The sequence below is a fragment of the Dermacentor andersoni genome, chromosome 1 (assembly GCF_023375885.2).
Source record: "Dermacentor andersoni chromosome 1, qqDerAnde1_hic_scaffold, whole genome shotgun sequence".
Lineage (NCBI taxonomy): Eukaryota > Metazoa > Arthropoda > Arachnida > Ixodida > Ixodidae > Dermacentor > Dermacentor andersoni.
The window spans coordinates 326,144,721-326,159,851 of NC_092814.1; the positions used below are offsets into that span (position 1 = coordinate 326,144,721).

Here is a 15,131-nt window from a genome sequence, read left to right on the forward strand (position 1 = left end):
ATCTACATATCCTCGCACCCGGCCCTTCCTTGCAATCGTTCAGTTCAATCGGCTTTTCTGTTGCCTTTTTTTTGTCTCTTCTTTTCTACTATCACTTGGTTCCGAAAAGGCGCTCAGGTGAACAGAAGCCAGTTCACTCCTGAATAAAACACGAGACAGAATACCTCGACCGAATACAAGCGTATCGCTCGATGGAGACTTTAAATTCTTTACCTCGGTGTTTTGTTCGCACACTTGAAACGGCCATTAAACATAATCTCTCTGAAACGGCAGAGACACTGTAGTGACACACGACCTACACTACCACCTAAAAGCGCACCGCGTGGCTAAAGCTAAATCTCCGCGTTGCTAATTTATGATGGCTTACATCATTACAAACCACGGTTTATTAAGGTGTAAAGGACGCGAAACAATAGACATCAAAGAGTGCCATTTTTTCCCTCAATCGGTGCTTCTTCACACTGTTTCGTATCTTTGACGCCATAACAAAGTACGAACCAACTTGCCCAGCAACACGTGTTGACACGTCAAGCGCGGTTAACAAGCTTCGCGCAAGTGTCACTCATTCGTTGCAACTTGCAGTGCGCCAACTAGCGGCCGCTCGCGCGCAGCTTTCAAACTGTCCGCATAACCCGCAGAAATGAAATGCTTCGCGCAACGAGTCCCCGCCCCACCCCATCCCCTTCCTTTTCTCAACACCGTATTCGCAGCCTTGCAGCCATCGCACATTCACACTACGTAGCAGTCACGGCTGTGTGGTGGTCTAGCCTACGGGACTCTGCGAGCTCTTTTGCCCAATTTACTCGCATCCGATGCCGCCAGATTTCGATGTTATTGTGAGCACTACCATGCAGGGTTAACCGAAACGCGATTATAGTCATATTAGATGTTCGCTTATTAAGAAACTTGACGTCACTAGCTTTGAGACAGGCCTCTCTCTCACAGGTGGTGACAATCGCAGAAAGCCATCAAAGCCAGAAAAAATATAGGGTAGATTAGCCGTTCGACTTCAATAAACTGTAGAAACAATAAGGAATAGGGAAATGAGAGTGGACGAAAACACAAAGTGCCACACGGGGGAGCCGAAGCCAGATATCTTGCATCCATCCTGCCGTCCACTTTCACGGGTATCTGTGCATGTGCACTATAGATGTAGCCTCGGGAGCGTTAGCCAGCGCCACCCACGACCATGGTGGCAAATGTGGAAAGTCCGTTCAACCGCAGGCGTCACGCAGTACGGTAGCTCAGGAGCCGGCAACTGGCCAATAAACTTGCCTGTGCTGCCCCCTCGTGGCGTGGAAGGCTGCCTAAGTCGAGACCGATCGCTATACGCTACCAGCGTGAAGGATAAGGAGACCCTAGATGGTCGATATTTTCTTTTTTCTTTTTTTTGAGTTACAATCACAGAGAGCCAAGAGAAAATGAAGCGAAGGAAACCGAACATCTCGGTTCCCCTTATTCTTCTCGCTTTCAGGTGAGAGCGTCTAAGTCATGCGTGCATGAAAATGAAACTTCAGAAAGACGGAAAATAAGTATGCGTGTCCTTCCGCGCTGTGCCGCTATGCGCGTCGACGAACCAGAAAGACCGTAGGGCTTGGCTTCGTATGCACATCAACGTATCAGCATGACGTTTACCTTACATATATAGAAAGAGAAAAGCGAAGGAGACATAGGAAAAGGGAGTAGAGGCGAAGAAGGGACAGTAGGAAGAACGAATGTGCGCTTCAGTTTGACTACAACTGAGGCCAAGGGGAAGGTGCAAGCGATCTCCAAACACGAGAGTGTATCAGCGTTCACGCATTGTGTCGCAATGCACACGGAGCTATACACGCGTATTTTCCGAAACATGTTTTTCGCAAAGCGCCACCCGCCGGCGTCGGCACGTTATGCAGTGCCCACACAGCGCGGTCGAAGTGTTTGCATTTCGGGTAGCCTGCTTAATTAGCGACCATATGGGACACGTTTTGACAAGGGACGATATAGCAACGGTACGACGCCGCACGGAATGGATGCGACACCGCCGGGCAATGAGGCTGAACAGGACCCCCGAAACAACGTCCTCCCCCACCCCCCCTTCCCCTATGCGTTGCTATATCCTTCACTACTAACGCGAAAGGATGCAAGTACCAAATCAAGCGCTATTTACTCGCAGTCTTTCATTAGTGTTTGACACTCTGTTTCGTTAGTTTAAATAGGCAAGTTTTCGCTCGCAAGTTTTGCAGACCTATATTACAGATCGTTGTGTATATACAGGGTGATTTTGTTTTATTTTAGATAATACAGGTTTTTTTTTTTATTAAAATAAGTCTATAGGCACAGCGAACGTGGCGTTTTTACAGACGAGTTCCAAGACGAGGTGGACCGACTTTGCCTTCAATAACGTGAGCTTCAGAAAAACAACAAGAATTTATCGACATTTTTATTAGTTCCTTAAGGACAGTTGTTTAAATGGCGAACTTGAGGCAGTCAGTCGCATTTTAATGCACCTTCCTTTAAAAAAAAATCTTGAAATTTACCGGATTAGAGATATCTAATATCGAATTTCAACGGTAAATCCAGGAAATATGGAAACCAAGCGCCGCCGAAGCGCAGGAAAGACGGCCCCGCTATCGTACCAGACCGAAACGCCCCGCGACGACAAGCGCGAGGAACTTTGAAACCGAACGACTCGGCCAGTCGCGGCAGCTACTGATACGGCACGCTTTGCCTGGCGAGCATGTGTGACTGTGTGTCGAGTCAGGATATGCCACGGCCATGCTATCATTCAAACTTCGCCTCACACTTCCTTGCGGGGCGTTGCCGTTTGACGGGCAGCGAGACGCTCTCGGTCTCGATTTCGCCTCGACTGAGGTTTGGAATTTGATGATGAACGTCTCGAATTGGCTGCGATTTTCGAGATGTTTTTAAAAGATGGGTGTAAAAAATGCCACTGCCTCCAAATTTGTCACTTAGACAACTGTCCCCAGGGCACTAATAAAAGAGTAATTAATAAAATTTCGATAATTAGTCTTCTGAAGCTCACGCTATTAGCGGCAAACTTATGTCCGCCTCGCCTAGGATCTCGTTATGCAAAAATGCCACTTTCGCTGCGCTGATTACTTACTTTATAAAACAATCTGTAGGATCTAAAAAAAAAGAGAGAGAGATAAAAGACTGTATAATGCTGTCTTCAGCGCAATCAGCTATAACTTAGATTACGACATATTGCGCAACAGGTATTCACGAAATTATAAGCTCTGTCCGCTCGCTTTCTGTAACAGCACAACATACTGGCCATCACGCATGCTCTTGAATCTTATATATATTTTTTCGTCCAAGTGACAGCGGCTGCGCGCTGGTGCAGAGAGGTTTCTGGCCATATAGCTGACAAATAAGTTTAAAGGACCACTAGAGAAAAATGAGTGTAAGGAAATGGCTCCTCTGTTCCAACGTGCAATGAAAGCAGGAACACTTTTGGAAGAACAAAGCCATAGTAGTACAAAAACACTGAAGAACGATTTCCGGCGAGTAGTTCATAAGTCGTGACATATAGGCTAGAAGTCCACTGTCCAAGTTCACAATATAGGCTACAAGTTCGAAGCAGTCCTTGTGGGACAAAAAAAAATATCTGTTTAAAAGAAGAAAAACGCAGAGACCACCACTACATGACCATACAGCCTAACACAGAACATACATCGAACAATGAATATACAAGAACACATCTCTGAGATAGTAAAGCTCTATGGTGAATATTCAAATTTTACGTTAGCCTTCTACAATACTAAAGCAGGTATTTTTAATGTGACAAAAGGCTTAGAAAGCGAGAGAAAAGAACTTAAAAAAATGAAATAAGGGGTGGAGACGCGCTGCCATGAGCACCAGCACGCACGCCGTGACGCTATGGATTTTGACCGCGTCTGCTCGAACCCATTTACTACATTGTTTTTTGTTTGTTATCGCCAAAGATGGACTATATCGCACGCTAAAAGAGCCAGAGAGTGGAGTTAGCAAGCTCCAAAAACATTTACTAAGCCGCAATGATAAAATTACGAAAAGAATACTTTGGAATTCGTGATGTCACACTGCCGTGCCGGTGAGGGGGTGGTTCCAGCATGAAATTATATATATATATATATATATATATATATATATACACACACGAATACACGCAAAGTGCCTCGAACGGCCAGTCGCACTGGCATCTTGCGTGTGTTCGCGGGCTTCTTTCACGCTCAGAAAAACACTTTTACGTAGCACGTATTGAGCCACAGAAACCTGTATCGGGATTTTTTAATGTTGTTCCACAATTTTCTTTGCCACTTTTCATCTAATTATAGCTTTTCAGAAATTGATTAATTATTCAAGCCAATTATGTATTTAGGCGGATTGAAAAAAAAACAAACAATCTGAGTATCTCAAAGCGACGGCAAACAACATTACGTTGCAAGGTTCTGTCCAGCTAATTAGGCGGCATTTGCCCATTTTTAAATCTTGGCGCATGATAATACTGTATGCTCGGCAGACACTGCAGGAATGACCTCCATCACAGATAACGGAAATGTTAACGAAGTTTGCTTATGCATATATTCAAGCAACGCGGGCCCAAATTTCGCTTGCCGTTGTACATTCCACGGTTTCATGGCTCTGTGGTGGCGCTGTACGATTCGGTCCGAATAGTCGAGCCAGTCTGAAAACCGAGGCTAAAAAATTCCGTTGGAGGACTGTACCTCTATTCTTTATATATCAGTGCTCCCTGACGGCCGACAGAATTGAGCGTTGCCCTAAACGGGACGCAAACGAAGAAAAACGCCAAATTAGAGACGTCAATACGACAATCGTAAACAAGCTCTAAAAACTGGTCGTTTTACGATAACCTCGTAAAAGTTGGGGAGTACGGGTAACGCAGAAGTTACATTATAAAGCGTCATAATGTGTTCTATTCTATATACGTATACTCGCAGCCTTATTAAATATGTGAGCACTTTCAGTCCAACGCGACACTGACACGACACGATTAGGTCAGAAATTTGTGCCGAGATTTCAATGCCGGCAAGGTCAGCGTGTCAGCATTGAAACCCACCGTGACGACAGGCTTCCCGTGTCTGGCGTGCAACTAATAAAAAAAAATTAACATTTAATTAATAAGTACAACGTACTTCTACGCTTGCCACTCCCCACTGATCGACGAAAAACCGTAACTGCAGCACATTTTTTCGCCGATACAGCGGTGTAGGCACGATACGCGCGAGTTACACCCCCCCCCCCCCCCCTTCTCTGGTTGAATCCGCGCAACCTCGGGTAGTAAGTCTTGGTTGCCGCACATGGGCAGAGTGTGTGCGTACACGCATGCATGGCGCAGCGCCTACCTCGTTCGGCGCGCCAGTTGCTCGGCGCTCACAGGCGCTGCTGCAGCTGTTGTTGCCCGGCTTCTGTCCGAGGCGGACGCCGCTGTCGAACCGCGCTGAGTTGGCGACCTGCGCAGACGAGAAGAGAGAGAGAGAGAGAATCAGCCGCCGTCGTCTGAAGATCAGCACGGAATCCACCATTCGTAAACATCGCTTGAGCAATTCGCAAGCGTACGCTACGGAGTAAACATATAGCGCAAGCAGCTCGTAGCGTTCCCTTCTGCCTGCGAAGCCGCAACGTGGGCCCTTTTCATTCTTCGCTGCGAGCTTTCGATCTAGCAAACAAAATTAACGTTAGTGCATGCAAGAGTCAGGTACACGAAACATAATCTGCGCGCTGCAGGCTCCCACGGTGAATGAGTGCAGACAATATTGATCGAGTAGCTGCCTGAATTCTCGAGCGAACACTAACGTATACTTGAAAATCCACATCTGCCATTTGAAATGATGATTTGATACCCACCGAATGACGCAAGTTTCGTGCTGCGCCGTTCGAAGGAAAGTTTCATTTTTAAACATGCCTGATGGATTCCCAGAAATGTTAGTGGAGTAACACACACTCAATAAACCATGTTCAACCATTGATTTAATTTGGCTACGTGTTTAGCTGCTTAATTTCGAATTTAGCTACATGACAGTTGCTTTAGGAGGCGATTTTTACTGCTCGTAGACGGCTATATTGAACAGCATCAGCGCATTTCCGAGCAGGACCACTCATACATTTCAAAGTACACTACGCTTTTAGGTACTGCGCAAAAACCATGGCTAAAAGAAACAAAAAACTAAAACATTAGTATGCAGCGCATCCTTGTTTGTTCTTGTAATTTCTACAAACGCCAACGAAGTTTAACGTGTTTCGAACGTGTTCGAATTCCTTAAATCTTAAATTATGGGGTTTAACGTGCCAAAACCACTTTCTGATTATGAGGCACGCCGTAGTGGAGGACTCCGGAAATTTCGACCACCTGGGGATCTTTAACGTGCACCTAAATCTAAGTACACGGGTGTTTTCGCATTTCGCCCCCATCGAAATGCGGCCGCCGTAACCGGGATTCGATCCCGCGACCTCGTGCTCAGCAGCCCAACACCATAGCCACTGAGCAACCACGGCGGGTGAATTCCTTTAATCACGACCACAGCCTGTGTGCTACAAAGGAATCGTATCATAACTGATGAACAACCTCGTTGTGTGTGCGTGCGTGTGCGAAATTGCACAAGCACGTGCTGTTACATTAACAGCGGTCTCGTTGGGACTGCACTGGCTACCTCAGTTTGGTGCCAGAAGGCGCAAGTTTGGAGCCGTGCTTTTCCTTATAGCGGTGTTTATAGGTTTATAAACGCTGCGTCCACTCGGACGGGACGCCTGGTAACTCACCGATGAATAATTAACGACGCGCATTCATATGCCACCCGAACGCGTCATTAGTTCGTCGCCGAGACCAGGTCAGCTACTGCGCCGGAGAGATTGGCCCGACCAAATCGCAATTCTGTCGCTGCCGATTCTGGCTCCGGCGAAGATTATCGCTGTTTGCGGTCGCCAGGCTCGCTCCTTAATGGACGTCGCGAACGCTCCCCTCGCGCCACTGACGCGGCCATCAGCGACGGGCCACCGCCGCTACTGCTGCACTGACTGGACATTTACGTACACGACACACGGCGAACTTGCAGTTCCCGAACAGCGCCGTTCCCGCAGAGTGAAATACGGTCGGGAATCAGGCTCCGTTTTCGTGCAGGCACAGGACGCCTCCGCTGTATGCCGCGCGCATATCGTAGACGCGCATACGCAGCAAACACACAGGCATAGGCACGCACGGACGCACGCGCCTACACGCATAAACCATGGGTGCGCCGCAATCCTCAGTCGAGCTCAAAGAACGCGTCAGTGCTGCAGTGCAGACAATTGACAGGACTATGCTACAAAATGTATGGAATAAGTTGGATTATCGTCTGGACGTGTGTCCTGTCACCAAAGGGGCACACATTGAACATATGTAGAGGGTGTATAAACTTGGCGAGTTTGTGGTTCTTTTCATACATCTTTCATGTGTGTATGTGTATACTTTTGAATATGTAGCCTTCACAAAATGAATGAATCATTTATGCTAGTCCTGTATGTTCGAATGCAAATGTGCGCGACCAGGAGACTCGAAACAATTGGTTTGGGGGCGACACTTTGGAGAATTTAATTCTCTGCAACGCGATTGTGCCGAAAACAAATGGCAGGAAACTATAGTATACAGTGTAACTGCAAGGGAAACCAGCTGCGTTTACATTTTTGACCTCCTTTATCTCAGCCTCTAAGGAGCGATTTGCAGAGACTTTGACGCAGTTCTATACAAGCAAGTTTTGCAGCAGTTATGAAGTCCTGGCACGGTTCCCGAATTAAGTTTAACCTATTCTAACCTACATAATGTACACTTAACGCTTCTTTGGGATTACAAGCTGCGTTCAGGAGATAACGGACCTCTAAAAAAAGTTATGAAAGAATGACCGAAGGCGCAAAAATAAATATATTAGTACTAGTACCCGGTATAATCAGCATGTAGTCTAATGCACACTTACGTCACCCTTTGAGAAGCCTGAACATGTAAAGGGTAGGGAACCATCCATGCAGCGACTCTATGAAAGCCCGTCGTCGCCCTTCAACATCGTTTTTAACTAAGGGCATTTTCTAGCACAGCGAAGACGCGAAAATCCGGTGAGGCAAGGCCGGTTCACCTCCCGCCGTTACCGTCATAAATTAGCGTAATACAGACGAAACGCTCTCTTGGGAATCAGCGACACGCCTCTGTTTCTTTCATTTCCGTTCTCATCGGCTTGGGGCAAACCACTTGCGCAGTTTTAAGCTCGTGTAATGGACGAGGCGATGAGCTGACTCGTCATTAATATCTGAAAATTGCTGTTACCTATACTACACCGTGACAGCCCAGCTTTCTGTATTACGTCCTGCCCGGCTGCAATATTTCCTTCCACAATGCCGTCAGCAGTGGGCAGCAGCGAGCATAACTTTACACTCCCAGTTGTAACACTTGCATCGATCCCTATAGACTAGTACCTAAGGCACCGCATTGAATTAACTCCCATCCTACAAAGGTTTTCCGAGGGTTTCACGCTTTCGTTAGACAAAAGCCACACGACACGCGCCTTAACCCCTCTGTGTGTAAGCCCCCTTCCCCGTATAGTCTCTATCGGGTGGAGAAAATCTCTCTTCACGGGCTAGTGCGGCCTTTACACCTTCCGTCACCGTGGGCCTGAAGTCCAACACTTGTAGATCCATTGAACTCTCCAAAGTGTTCTGCGCCAGGCTATGAAGCAGACATTCGCCACATGTTGTGGCTCTGCCCAAGAGCGAGGGCTACATTTGGGAAAGGATGCTAAGAGCTGCCAAGCTGGATCAGGCAAGCAGTTACAGGCGTTGGCTCATGGATGACAACTTCACCGTTCCACTACCGAAATTTCTGCATGAGGAGAGCCTCCATGTATTCATTTAAATAAACAGCTATGGCACATAGCAAGCTTCACGGAGGGGGCGGAGGGGAAGAAAAGAAAAACTGTTTGCCCGTTTAGTCTGGCGCGTACCGGAATTTGTCGAACTCGCCCCCCCTCCCCGCCCGCCCCACCTTGTACCTGAATCGGAGCCGCACGAGCCATATACCTGTGAAAAACGTATGTCCATCCAACCGAACATCCCGACGAATAGATTAACACACATAGGTCGCACAGGCAATATTTAATGCGATTTGTTCGCCGTGGTTGCTTAGTGGCTTTGGCGTTGCGCTTCGCTGCTAAGCACGAAGTTGCGGGCTCAAATCCCGGCCGCGGCGGCCGTATTTCGATGGAGGCGAAGTGCAAAAACGCCCATTTACCGCGAATGAGGTGCACGTTAAAAAATCCCCGGGGGTCGAAATTAACCAGGAGACGCCCACTACGGCGTGTCTGTTATTCAGATCGTGGTTCTGGCACATAAAACCAGAATTCATTAATAACGCGACTTTTCCGGCTTGCCCCTATGCGACTCGCACGCGTATAAAGGACGAAAGAGGAAAAAAAAAAGAAGTTGTGTGACGAAAACGCAAAAATATATATATTATATATATTTTTAATATAATATAATTAATAATAATATATAATATAATATATATATATATATATATATATATATATATATATATATATATATATATATATATATATATATATATATATATATATATATATATATATATATAATGCCCTATTTTTGGTGAATGCGAGGCAGTTATTGCCACTGAAATAATAGTAATAAACAATAAGCTCTCACCTTTAGGTAGAAATAGCTGATGAAATGAACAACTCTGGACTAAAGAACCGCCACGCGTGGCATAGAAGCAGTTGCCGAGAGGAGCATATTGCACACTAAAACGATATGAAGAGGGCATAGTAGAATGCTCTCCCGGTCTTGTTCAGTGCGTGGGCATTGAATTGAACGGACAAAGCGAAATTGAACCACGGGAAAGAAAAACAAGAACGTTTTCTAACTCGCAAGCGCTGCTACTGCTGCTGCGACAAAGCGCATTTGGTGCAGTCATATCCTCTTTCGCGTTTTCTGAGGCTGGAGTTTCGTTTTTGTTATACGTTTTGCTCTTTCCTCGTTTCCGTATATTTCCTTTATCTTGCTGTTTTCTTGAAATGGCAAAACGTGCGTCATTACGTTGCCTCCTCCTCCTCCCGTACAGAGACAGTGATGGAGCGGGCGCCTTGTTCTGCGAATCGGCTGCGTCTTCTGCGTCCAGCCCACGAAAGTGAGTCATAGTTTAAAGTTCGCAAGGATGTCAGGTGCGGCCGCCGGAGCCCAGTGCAATGCTTGAGGATTGAAGAAAGAAGAAAGAGAGAGAGAAAAGCAAAGCGAGATGAAGAAGAAATGTCCCGAAAAGCGCGCTTTCTGTATTGGCAAATAGAACCTAATTAACAACAGCTCATGCAGAATTCCCCGTTTAAAGAGAAACAATGGATCAATTAGATGTGTTTTTTTTTTTTTTTTGAACAGCAGCTTCTAATCGCTGTAAAACACGTTGTGGGGCTAGTTGGTGCATAGCTTTCAAAAGATGAAGCGCCAACAGTTACGGCACACTAAGAAGCACCTTGTCCTGTCTGTGTTCCTTCTTAGTGTGGCGTCACTGTCGGCGCTTCACCTTTTGAAATCTGACTGCTGTCGCCGTAATAAAAAATAATAATAAGGGCGCTTGCAAGCAGTCAGACCGGTGTGCTTTTCTCTCGCTGTAGTTCTACTCACAAATCCACCTGATTCTGTACCACATTCCCGCGTGCTACTCTCCGTGTCGGATGATCGGTCAAAGTACATGCATGCCGAACACGACGGTATAGTCGCTCGTTAAGCAGGTGCGTGTCGTTTATCGCGAGGCACTGCGGCGTTACTGGCAGCTGGCAAGCGGCTCGTTCACCTGCAGCCGCAGTCTGCAGAACAGTACAGCGGTTTCTCGAGGCCATCGTCTACAGGCCCGACTAATCTGTATACAGATGACTAGTAACTATACATCCATATGCGCGTGCCAGTCACGCGCGAATTTAATGGCTGCGCGATGGCCTTCTGTGCAAAACCTGCATAGGCAGACATGCATTGCATTTTTTTTTTTCAGGGTGCACGTGCATTGTCTGTACGTGCCGCAGCGTTGAGTGATAATACCGCCAACTCTACAGCGTAAAACAGACAAAGACGAGATGCGTGCACGCGTGAGTATGTAAATATGTAGCGCTGGTGCGAGCCTGTGTCTCCTGTTCACTTTCTTAACCTCCCTGCCTTTCCTCTTCATCTTTCTTTCTTTCTCTCTTTCTTTGTTTCTTTCTTTCTTGTTTGACATTGTAATACTTGCACTACCTATACAGGACGAAGCACGTCACCTATTATGCCACGCACGCTATAAGAAAATTGGTACGCAAACCGTTTGCCAACTTCGTTCACGTGAGATCGCAGAATAGCTCACGGGCTCAACCAGACCATCTGCGAGAAATAGACCCTGACTGGACTCTCAGTTAGGTTAGACTTTGTGGGATAAGTGATCTATTTTCAGCGGTTAATGTGATAAACGCTGCGTTTCGCGTACACTGTCTGAAAAGGGGAAATCGGACTTCGACCAGGGCCGCGAAGCTTCTTCTTAATGATCATCATTGAACTATAATATTGAACTATATTATGAATAATACAGATCAACTATAATATTTCTCCACACGTGTCATTCTACTGGCACCGATCGAGAGCCTTATTTGTTCCACAGACGGTAGAATGCAGGCACAAGATTGTATAGCTCAGACGTCTTGCTCGCTCGCCCAAATTTGCATATTGGGACGGCACATTTAAGACCACGGCTTGCCTCTTCGCAGGGCCTTTTCTATCGCCGTCCAAAGCGCTCAAAACTGGGGCACGGTTCTCATCAACGAGAAAAAAAAAAGACAACAAAAAGTGTGCGCGTTTCAAGCAGCGCCTCGCAGTTTTGCAAAACTGCCCCACAGTGCGTCGCTCTGCTCGAAAGACGCGGGGACGTTTAGCATTTGCATTTAGAGAGGGATGCCTTGTGCAAAGTCAGCATGATTGGCCGCCGAGCCGAACAAGCTGAGGTCTTTAGCGGTCGATTATGCAGGCGGGGGGGGCGGGGGGGGGGGGGCGGACACGTCAAACCCTTTTCCTCCTTTCTATTGTTCTCTCCCGTAAGTGTGCTGGTGAGACAGCGCTGCCTAATATAAAGTGTACGACAGAAGAAGAGCTGCGGACTGGTTTAGAGCAGCCGGCACTGTTGTTAAAGAAAGTATCCCTTCATGCAGAGCCTCGCCTCGTACGGAGCGTTTAATAGACGACCAGCTGCTACCGCAGGCCATGAAGATTGTAGGCCATTTTTATGCCACGCAGACATGGTAAATTTCGCCAACCGTAAAATTCTGAGGCAGGCGGATTGTTATTGTTCTTTATATTACGCTTTCTTTATTTTATTATTATTATTTTGTGTTTTACTGCGACAGCTGCTAACTGTCATCCTCATCATCATCATCCGCCTATTTCACGTCCAGTGTACAATGAAGGCCTTCTTCCCAGCGATCTACAATTACCCATGTCTTGTTACCAAGGCAACGAACTGCGCATGACGTCACGGCGAGTTGGTGCGGGAACTTGAAGACGGCGTCGCCGCCCCGCATTTCGTTTTTTGTGCCTCTGTTGGCTTTGTGAAGCAGCATGCTCTCGCAGCAATGGTGGCTTTTGTTTCCTCTGTCTCACTGTTTTCTATAGTAGAAATACTTTAGCACTGATACAAGTCAGGCTATTTTTCTTCTCAGTGCGTCTTTAAAAGCTGCATTAGTATAAGTTGCATCTCTGCAAAAGCAAAACGGCCACTCTGCATCGTGGCAGGTGCCTTGGTAAGACAGAAAAGACGCAAACACGAAAGACGGGCTACAGCTGCCAGCAGCTCGCCGTGAGGCCACGCATTTTGACAGCGTCCACTATAGGGCCTAGTTAACTAGTTATCGGCAAAGAAGGACCACATTTATTTCCGAAGGAACCGAACAATTAACATTGCTAGTTTCGAGACCTCTTCTTACGCCATAACGATTCCAGTAGGGTAAAATACTTTGAAATCACTGACGTCACGCGCCGACGTACCGGCGCTGCAGTTCTGGCACGAAATTAAAAAAAAAAAACGACAGAGAAATGGGGCCCATTTTTCGTTTAGCTAATAATGCAACCTTTCACTGTCAAGTGTATGGAGATATGAAAGACTACTTTACCAGTTTAAACAGATTCACTGTTTAGAGCGTTAAGAAGGTGGAACCTGGCCGGTCACCAAAGTGCAGACGACGGCTGCCGAGAAAGCTATGTCGGCATTGAGAGGAGACGCACGAAATCTAGTCGCTTACCTCCCTCCCTTCTCACTAAAACAAAAGTAGTCCCTAGTAACGTCGTTAGTTCTGATAGCCGGACTGTCTGATTGACTACCATAAAATAGAATACGAGCTGTTATCTCTGTACACTGTGTGTAATAGGCACGTCAATCTGGCTCCAGTCCACGATTAACGAGAATTGACATTTACTTCAGCGCGCCTACGGAGAAGTAAATAACGCGAAAAAAGGGAATAGAGACGTAACCTTCGTTAAATGTGAGCGCCCGGGCCACAATGGGAAAGACAGGCGGATCGAAAGGATAATAAGACGGACCGGATGGGCTTCAGAAACGAGTCCTCGGTCTTCCTTAATGCCCCCTATCAGATTACGTCACCCCATTTGCAAAAGAGGGGCGGCAGGGAGGCAACAATTTTGCAGCAGGGAGAGAACGATCAGGCGCGACAGCCGCCGGCTTGTGCAACCCAATCACTGGAGCGACCTTTGGCAAACAAAAACGGCCACACCGAAGCCAGACGGCGCCCCTTCTTATGAGGCTAGTAGTGTCTACACGGAGACGCGCACACAATCTGGTCACTCGGACGTTACAGAACATATTGCTTTTTAGGGTCGTCTGCGTTGCAATACATTTTCATTTTTGTGTTTCTCTCGAGTCGTCGCCAACGTTAACACCCCGATTCGATTCCGAATCAGCCTTGTTTCCCAGCGGAAGTTTCTTTTTTTCGTCACATCTCCGTGCATGCTCGACATGATGTGTTGTGAAAGGACAGACAGGCCGCTGCGTTCATATCATGTGGCAGCTATCAATGAACAAATGAGACTCGCGCTTTACGTATACCTCAATGCCTGTAGTACGCGTTCTATATACCCGATGTGTATACTCTGTGCACGTGTAACGTCTTTGTTGATAAAGCACTTCGAACGCAAATGAACGCCTTCATATTTTCGGTGCTGAGGATATCGCGCACTCTTAAAAACAGTTCCGCCCTTTGGGGTGTAAATTTGCCACACAAGGATAATCGTCATATGTCTTGCTTGCGTTTCCTTTCTTGAAAACGCGGCGCTCATTACTATCATGCTGATAACGCGCATGCAGTTCGTTACTGGGAAGTATACCGGGCTCGCAGCGTTAAAGAAAAGGAATTGCGGGCAAGACAGATGACGATTGTTGTTGCGTGGCAAATATACACCCAGAAGGGTGGAAATGTTTTTTTAAGAGTGCGAGGCATCGGTTCTGTGACGCGACTGCCAACTGCCGCAGAAAGTGGTCATAACAAGAGGGCCCCGCGCGCTGGTTACATTCCGGAAGAAGGGCGATCGACCTTGTTTGAAGGTTTATTGCATGTTTCATTAAATTGGCAAAAGTATCGCAGGAACAAGGCACTGCATTGGCGAAGTGGTTCGCACGCAAAGACATTTAATGAGAACTGGTGCCGGTCAACCGCTACAACGAACGAGACGTTACGAAGGTATCAGGGCCAGTGACAAAGGCTGTTTGTTTGTTTGTTTGTTTGTTTGTTTGTTTGTTTGTTTGTTTGAACTGTCAGGCCCAGAAATGGACCTTTACATTAGTGGAAAGAAAATACAAAAAAGATACCAAATTTAGCTACATGTCGAGCGAAAAATGGCAAGACGGTACAACGGCAGTATCTATAGTAAGTGAAATGCGGTGAACAAAGACGAACTTGTTTTATGCGCATCAGATACAAAAATACATGCTAAGACGCATTCATACCAGACAAGATAGGGCACTCTAAACCAGCCGTAAAAGCAGTGATGGAGGAAGCTATGAAGATATTTGGTAAGTCATTGCATTCTTTTAATCACCCGCGGAAAAAAGCTGTATTTTAATGTGTCATTCC

General features: G+C 46.6%; 1 protein-coding gene across 4 annotated transcripts in view; it reads right to left on the minus strand.

Moving 5' to 3' along the window:
- Positions 1–15,131, minus strand: part of LOC126516415 (phosphatidylcholine:ceramide cholinephosphotransferase 2-like) — a 241,920-nt gene that overhangs the window by 93,288 nt on the left and 133,501 nt on the right. For all 4 annotated transcript variants that reach the window (XM_050166535.3, XM_072285562.1, XM_055063975.2 and 1 more), the window contains one exon: positions 5,346–5,453. The gene's annotated coding sequence lies outside the window, so the exon portion shown is untranslated. The remainder of the gene's footprint in view (positions 1–5,345; positions 5,454–15,131) is intronic.